The sequence below is a fragment of the Pararge aegeria genome, chromosome 3 (assembly GCF_905163445.1).
Source record: "Pararge aegeria chromosome 3, ilParAegt1.1, whole genome shotgun sequence".
Lineage (NCBI taxonomy): Eukaryota > Metazoa > Arthropoda > Insecta > Lepidoptera > Nymphalidae > Pararge > Pararge aegeria.
This window is the reverse complement of record NC_053182.1, coordinates 17,600,174-17,608,957: the sequence shown is the minus strand read 5'-3', so window position 1 is coordinate 17,608,957 and position 8,784 is coordinate 17,600,174. Positions and strand designations below refer to the sequence as shown.

Here is an 8,784-nt window from a genome sequence, read left to right as displayed (position 1 = left end):
GATATATATATAATAATATCAAGTAGGTATCTATTTAGGCTTCTTATACAGATTCCACGCTCAAAATGCCTAGAGGTCAGAGCCAAATACCTAGCTCATTAATAACAAGAAAGTTAACTCGACTCGACACCGCCATATCGCCACCACCGCAAATCACAGAAAATCGGCCCTAAATGCCGAACGACATGCCGTTTTCTTAAGCCGTCATACTCGTTAAACGGCAACACATAAAGTCTATATTATAAATATTGAGATATTTTTGGGAGTTACTTTTTAAAAATAGGTGTTGGTAGGTAGAGGTACATCTTCATCTTTTACCTAAGAACGCATATTTTGAATACTTTTCATAGGCGGTTCCATGGTGTAACGGTTAGCACTCTGGACTCTGAATCCAGCGATCCGAGTTCAAATCTCGGTGGAACCTGTTTTTTATCTTTATGTAAAAATATTTTTTTTATTAATTTTTAGTTTTTTCTTACTAAGTTAATCATTGCTACATATTTATACTTTTTTATTTTACAATTAAATGAATTATAATAATATTAAGAGCATACATTTTTAAGAAGGTATGTACAAACACCAAGTTTTCCTTTACTAGCATGATGATTTTTTTTCCATAACTTTGAAGAAGTTGAAAGAATCTTAAATACTAATAGTAATGAATAAGTTGTTATTTTATCATTATGGCTTTCTCAGAAAACCGGCTTTTTAAGACAGCTTTAAGAAGTTTTTTTTTAAATAATTAATTTAATTTATATAATTATTTACCCAATCACAAATCAAAGACATAGTACTGTTGAAAAAGATTCTTCATAAAACTTAATAGCTACTTGAGGTAGCTTATCAGAGCTACGGTACCCCTCTCCCAAAGGACCTATGGCCACTGATAAGTGATAACCCACGATTCAAGGCAGCTTCGTAAAATCATATCAAAATGACCTAATTTAGCAGTTTTACAACCTTTTATGTCATCTACACGTACACGCAAGTCCCTAGGGCTGCAAAACTTGAAAGTTGAAGCGGTGCCCATTAGTTCGTTATAATAAAACATTTTGGAGGCATGTACAGGCGCGCCTTGACGTATTAACTGATTAGTTTAATTAAAAAATGCTAACTCTTTCGCTGGCAGCGTCGTCGCCATGGGAAATGTGGCGTGTTACGGGTTAAAATCTATGTTGGCCGGGTCAAATTGACAATGTGAAAGTTAATCTGTGTTTAACTTTTTATTTTATTACTAGCGGACCCGCGTGACTTAGTCCGCGAATGAGCGACTTAAAAAAATATTCGTATGTTGTCACGGACTGTTTTATAGAACTTTAAAACAACAATTCCGATTTACTTACTACATACTTCCGTCGTTTGGCGTAACGTTTACCGTTCACGCATAGACGCATTAGGATCTGTCAAAAAGGATATTTTTTGCCCGAGATTCCAATATAAATGAATCCTAGCTAAATCGATTTATCGCCCCCTGTTTATTAAATTTCATGAAAATCGTTGGAGCCGATTCCAAGATTCCAATTATATATATATATTTATATACATACAAGAATTGCTCGTTTAAAGATATAAGATTTAGCTAATATTTAAACGATGCCGTGTGGTTACTGTAGATCAGAATACAGCTCCTCTTCCTGCGGGGACTAACCAGGCGACTAAGGGAATATAACAGGGAACAGGCAGCAGCGTCCTCCGTGCTACTTCTACCATCTACTGCGATCACCAATCCATCTGAACAGCATGGTGATTATGGACATACCCTCCCAGAGAGGGAGAGGCCTTGAATCCAGCAGTGAAATGTTATATATGATGATTAAAGCGATAGTAGCGGTGCTCAAAACTATCATCTAAACTTTTCAGATATAGATTTATCGGACGTTTCTCTTTTTGATTTAAATATAAAAAAGTAGAATACTTTTGGCACCGGTGCAACCTTTCAGATTATACTCAGACACGTTGTTTATCAAGTTGTTAACGTACAAGCGGGAATTACATTTGGTAAATGTAGCAAAGAAGTCAAAATTACTTTATTTAACGCCTACTGTCAGTGCTTCTACACGTGCCAGCTCTGGAAAACTTTTTCAAAAAGTCATTTTTTGCCAAAAGAGTGCAATGCAACGATGCTTTACGAATACTCATGAGCCTACCGCGGTATTGCAGCGCTTCGACAATGTGCGCCGAATCGGGAGTGCCTGACTTTTATTGTATTGTTAGAGCTCGTGTTTTTGGATTAGGAACTCTAACAATATAATACTATTGGTTGTCTGTTTATCGAGACTGGAACAGAAAATAAAATAAGAACCTATTACATCTGAAATAAGTTTATTAACTATTTCAGTTAGATGTAAGTTTTATGCATATATAAAAACTGATATATGGTTTTATATGCCTCTAATAAAAAACTTTATAATTATTACTATTATTACTGTAAATTATTATAATTTATGAACTAATCATAATGTCATTATAAGGCAAAAGTATATTTTTTACTTGGCAATAAAGAATTAAAACAAACAAATCATTTGTTTAGAAGATATCACCTACATCATATCGGAGTTGATTTAAGATTATGTGATTGCTATCGATCGATCGACATATCGATACACACCGATCGATCGATCGATGTGTATTACTATCCCATGGTCAATTTTTAAATAACACTAAGTTCAATCTTCCGATTTCACAAATTTATATTAACATCTTACGTCTGTTTAAATAATTTAGCTTCCGATTGGGCAAGCGATTATTTTTAAGTCTAAAGACTAAAGGAAGTCGAATCAACAATAATTACCAAGATTTAGATGAAGAGCACAAAAATTAGGCACTCTTCCGTTTTCGGTCGTCCACTTTCACAGGTAATGCTCGAGCATTACCTATTGTGAATTGTTATTTGTTAAACGAGCGACGTTACTTAATCTGTTTAGTTATTTTCTTTTAATTTATATCGTTTGTATACTCGTAAACGAATATTAAGATTCCGAACGTACATATCTTATAATAGGAAACCGAAGTTAACTATTTTACAGTAAATTGTTAGTTAACTAACCACGGCAGAAAAGTCGTGGCACCTGACCTAACCCTTCCGATTCCGCTCGGACACGATGCTTATCAAGTCGTGGTTCATACGACAGGCGGGCATTACCTGTGAATTATTATTTCTGATTAATAAATTGTGGCTCCCCGAAGACAGGGGCGGGGCGCGGTCTCCTCAATTATGAAATTTGATGCTTTTTCATTAAAACCTACGGGGCCCAAGAGGCCTGAGGCGAGGCCTTTAGTGGGTTAACGGGACTTGACGTGTCTGGGCGATGTTTTAAGGTGTAGTTTAACAGGTGTGTCTGTTATGTAGCTATTAGGTAATCTACTAAAAAAGACTGTAATACCTATCTTTAAGGAGCTGAATACTGCTAAATGAGGTTAGGAGAATTAGCTTATATAACTATTAAAAATCAATGTAAATAAATAAATATACTACGACAATACACACATCGCCATCTAGTCCCCAAAGTAAGCGTAGCTTGTGTTATAGGTACTAAAGATAACTGATGAATAATTTTATGTATAATATAAATAAATACTTATAATATATAGATAAACACCAAGACACTGAAAAACATTAATGTTCATCACACAAACATTGTCCAGTGTTGGGAATCGAACCCACGGCCTTGGACTCAGAAAGCAGGGTCGCTGCTTACTGCGCCAATCGGCCGTCAAAAATAATTTATGTAGTTTTGCACAGCGAAAAAAAAATATTAATCTTAGCCATATTTATGACTAAATGTTATCTGCTTAGCAGCATATAATAAAATGTTCTTGATAGGAAAAAAAACCTCAACGAAAATTTCAAGAACAAATAAAAAAACAATAATATTATCTAAATTATTTTTATAATTTGGACATTTTTAGGTTTCGGTAAAAATGAAAATATCCTAATAAAAAAATGCAATTTATACTGAACCCCTAGAAACTCTTTGAATTAAAAATTGCCAAATAAAACGAACCCGGTCATATTTACTAAATTTCATGAACTAAGTTTTAACTACAACCTCTTATTTTAAAAAGAGGCCAGGTTCCACCGAGATTTGAACTCGGATCGCTGGATTCAAAGTCCAGAGTGCTAACCGTTACACCATGGAACCAGATTAGGCGTGCCTATCAGTGCGAAATTGTGTGTTAATTTTTATTCTCAAAGCCGATATGTATACAGCATATTCTTGAACGTAAACTTATTTTAAATTTCAGCATTACAGTTGCCAACGTCCATACCATGTTGAATACACCGGTTCTCGTCCGATCACCGAAGTTAAGCAACATCGGGCGCGGTCAGTACTTGGATGGGTGACCGCCTGGGAACACCGCGTGATGTTGGCTTTTATAGTTTTTTTATATTTCCCTAAAAATATTATTTCGATTTAATTTCTGATTTGTATCTATTCAATATGTGGCTGAGCACAAATCTGTAGCACAATATTATTGTATGAAAAAGATTGCGTGAAAGATTTTTAAAAACCTGTGATTGAGGTAGGCATTGATATAATATGTTACTATCACTGGACGTAGATATTTAATATACGCAATAAAATAATTTAAGATTATATTTACAATCTTTTCCACGCTATTCCATAAGTGGGAAGTTCGGGATTCGATACCCGGCAAAGACAATTTGAGAATTTATAATTTCTGAATTTTGTCTGGTCTGTTCTGGGAGGCTTTGGCCGTGGCTAGTTACCACTAACGACAAAAAAGTGCTGACAAGCGACATACCCTTCCGAAACGATGTTGCAGAATTGTTGAATTGTTGTAACATACAAAATATAAATAGAACTGTCATACCTTTAATAGGTTAGCCCAATGATATCCATCATTTTATACTGTGTCATTCACCATAAGATGAGATTCCATTCAAGGGGTAACTTGTAATTAATCAAAGATGATATAATTTTTGAGTAATCTCTGGTCTGGTTAAGCCCTGTTCGGCCGTGGACTGAATTTACCACCCTACCGACAAATTAGTGCCGCAAAGCGACTTAGCGTACCGGTGCGATGTCGCCTGGAAGCACATTAGGGGTTCAGACTTAGTAGATCAGCTATACCCCTAATTAGTTTAGGTGTAGTGGATTTTTTTTGTACACACATCGCCATCTTGCCCCAAAATAAGCGTAGCTTGTGTTATAGGTACTAAGACGACTGTTGACTACTTATAAGTAACTAGCGTACCCAGCCCGCTTCGCCGAGTTAGATTTTGCTTTATTTTATTTAAACAATAAACTTACATCATTAAATTTTTAATTTAAGTCTCATAATATATTAAATCATTTATTTCTCTCCGTATTCATTCTCTTCTATTCTCTTCTCGAGCGGGTGAAGATCATTATCTACACCCATGTACACCCAACAATAGAATATCATCATAGAAAATAAAAGCTATATTTAACAGTTCAAAAATAGGAGTGCTCCGATCGTCAACAAACTTTACAGGATTACTCGCCAGGTCAATCCGGAGATTCCCTGAAAGTTTCATTGAAATCGGTCCAGCCGTTTCGGAGCCTATACGGAACATACCCACACACTTTCTCTTTTATATATATATATATATAGATAAATACTTATAATATACATAGATATACACCTAGAAACTGAAAAACATTCATGTTCGTCACAAAAACATTTTCCAGTTGTGGGAATCTAACCCACACTCAGAAAGCACGGTCTCTGCCCACTACACCAATCAGGCGTCGAAATGTTATAGCTTCGAATAGCTTTCCCGTATCGAATAGCTGTCCTCTCAGAAAGCTATTCGATACGGGAACAGCACTGCAATTCTTGCGTTACGCCTGAACTAGTTGAGCCGGGAATAGTACCCGGGACCTCTCACTTTATAGTCACAGCACTGCACCAGTGATATCGATATCTAGGACACGTTTGTCATTGCAACAATACCTAAGTGTTCTCAGTGCAGAAAACTTCCCCGTTTTAATTGCAATGTAACTTTCAAGTAGGGTAACCAATACCCTGATCTTTTTAAATATCGAACTAACTTCTATTTACGCCCAATGTTAGTAGTGCTATTCTTTTTCTACCTACTCTTCCCTGTAGATACAGATAGCACTACTAAATACAATCTGCAATCTGATGATTTTGGATTAGTTTGATCACTGATAGTTAGTTTGATGCTTTTGACGGCGCGTCTCATAAAAAAATTTACTAAAAAAGTGTCCCGAGTTAACCTATACGTGTATAGAAATTTAAAACATTTTAATTCTATAAATTAAAAATGCATAAAAAAATTTCGGCACCGACTCTCTGGCAATCGCGGCCTATCAATTTATAAAATTGATGATTCCTCCAAGTGTAGGTAAAAACACTAATAATAAATACAAAAAATATTTTAATTCGAATCATTTATCACCATGGCATTACGGATAATTTTTGCTTTTAATAATCCATCACCTTATGCAGCTTCGACTGGGAGGAGTTCTATAAAATCACCTTACGATCCGTAGTCTTATTCATATTAGGTCAGTGAGTTTGATTATTAATTTCTGATGGTAAAGAATGGTACTAGACACCACCAGATGAGAAAAAAAATGGTAGTCTATCGTGTTAACTGCAATGAACTGCTACTAGATGGCATTAGTAGGCAGTTGAAGTTAGTATATTCTTGTGGAAATAAAAACAAGAATTTACTTTCTAGATCACAGATGATTTTATAGATTTCAGTTATGAATTACCAAAATTAGTCTAGATGGATAGATGAATTCTGTATTGCCCAAATTGCAGAGAAAACACAAGATGAAATAACAGGGAAAAATATATTGGGAGAAGGCGATATAACTTTGAGCGACTCCCTCCAGACAACCCTTGATGGAAGAATAAAGTCTAGATTCGATCTTCGAGCTAAGTTTTGGTCGGTAAAGCGCTCTCAAACCTGCCCATGACCCTCTCTTGCTTCTCTCTTTAAGTACATTCCCCTTTATTATACTTATAAATAAACTCACATCGCTATCTAGCCCCAAAGTGAGCATAATAGGTTGTGTTATGGGTACTAAGATGACTGAATAATAGTTTTATTAATAATATACCTACATAAATACTTATAACAATATACAGATAGACACCAAGACACTGAAAAAACTGAAATGTTTATCACACTCACATTTTCCAGTTGCGGGAATCGTTCCCACAGTCTAGGACTCAGTCAGCACGATCCCGCCCAATACGCCAAGCGGCCGCCATTTAAAACGAAAACAATTTTTAGAATGTTCGTTCTGTTAACCTCAAAAATAGCTGAACTGATTCGAAGAGTATTTCAAAGACAAGCAAAGGATTGCAAAAAAATTAAAAATCTCAGCAACCTGGGTTTATGTAATTTTATGTTTATGGTTAGTATTAAAAACTAAAAAATCTAGTTTTTTGCTTTTAGCTTGTAGGTATCTACTAAGAAAGAGTTTAAGATTAAATCTATCACTATAGGAACGGAATTGGTCAAAGTCAAAGTCAAAGTCAAAAATATCTTTATTCAAGTAGGCCCATAGGTGGCACTTTTGATGCGTACATAAGAATTACACGGTAGTGAGATGATGGCGATAACCACATTCGTAAACTTAAAACTTAAGCTACGAGGGTTCCAAACGCGTCCTGGTCGTTGGAGATATAAGATTATAATATAATAATCTACAAATTCCTTTGGCAACCTGGGTCCTATGTTATAAAAGTTAGGGCATTGAAATCTGCGTAGTTCGAATAAAATATATATAAAAGCTTATTTTTAAACCAATCTCTGGTACATAGTTGGAATTGTAGTAGGAAAGTTGTTAGTTGAAAGTTAGTTGAAAGGTATTAGTAAGGTAGAGATAAAAAATTTAAATGGGTGTAAAAGTATTACAAGAGACTAGTGAAGGTCACAAGGCTAAAATTATAAGGGTATAATAAAATAATTTGTATTTTCTAGCTTTAACGTGTTGCCACAGAGCTAAATGCTTCAACAATAACAGTTGCGAGTTATTTGAAAAAACAGAACGTGTGCACTGCTAATACTCGTAAATGCTGGGGGTCTTGGTAACAAATCACTCGTTATTCATCCGTAATACACGTAGCAATACAAAATTTTAGTCAATTTATCTGTAATATAACAATAATTATTTTATTAGTTGCTAAATTTTCTTTTTACTTCAACTCAAAAACGACGACCAATATTATTTTGGCCGACCTCCCGCACAACGATGTGCGCTGTGGTTTTAAGGGTAGATAAATATAAATAAATAAATATACAACAACAATACACACATCGCCATCTAGCCCCAAAGTAAGCGTAGCTTGTGTTATGGGTACTAAGATAATTGATGAATATTTTTATGAATAATATACCTAAATTCTTATAATGTACAGATAAACACCCAGACACTGAAAAACATTCATTTTCATCACACATATATTTTCCAGTTGTGGGAATCGAACTCACGGCCTTGGGCTCAGAAAGCAGGGTAGCTGCCCACTGCACCAATCGGCCGTCCAAGGGTAAGTCGATCCTCGGCTGGAGCAATTTGAGAATTTTTAATTTCTGAAGTTTCTCCGGTCTGGCCTGGTGGCTTCAGCTTAGGCTAGTAACCACCCTACTGACAAAGCCGTGCCGCCATACGATTTAGCGTTTCGTTACGATGTCGAGTAGATAGCGTTTTATGGTTGGGAATGGGTTTAAAATACCCATAAACAGTTAGCCCGTTATAATCTTAGACTGCATTATGAGATTGCAATCTAGAACTAAATTAAGGTTGAACAATA

General features: G+C 35.4%; 3 non-coding genes across 3 annotated transcripts; 2 read left to right on the top strand and 1 right to left on the bottom strand.

Moving 5' to 3' along the window:
• Nucleotides 1–352: 352 nt before the first annotated feature.
• Nucleotides 353–424, top strand: Trnaq-cug. Its single transcript has one exon. It is a non-coding gene; the product is annotated as a tRNA-Gln (tRNA).
• Nucleotides 425–4,070: 3,646 nt separating this feature from the next.
• Nucleotides 4,071–4,142, bottom strand: Trnaq-uug. The gene has a single exon. It is a non-coding gene; the product is annotated as a tRNA-Gln (tRNA).
• A 113-nt stretch (nucleotides 4,143–4,255) lies between these two features.
• On the top strand, nucleotides 4,256–4,374 carry LOC120637497. Its single transcript, XR_005659436.1, has one exon. It is a non-coding gene; the product is annotated as a 5S ribosomal RNA (ribosomal RNA).
• Nucleotides 4,375–8,784: the final 4,410 nt, after the last annotated feature.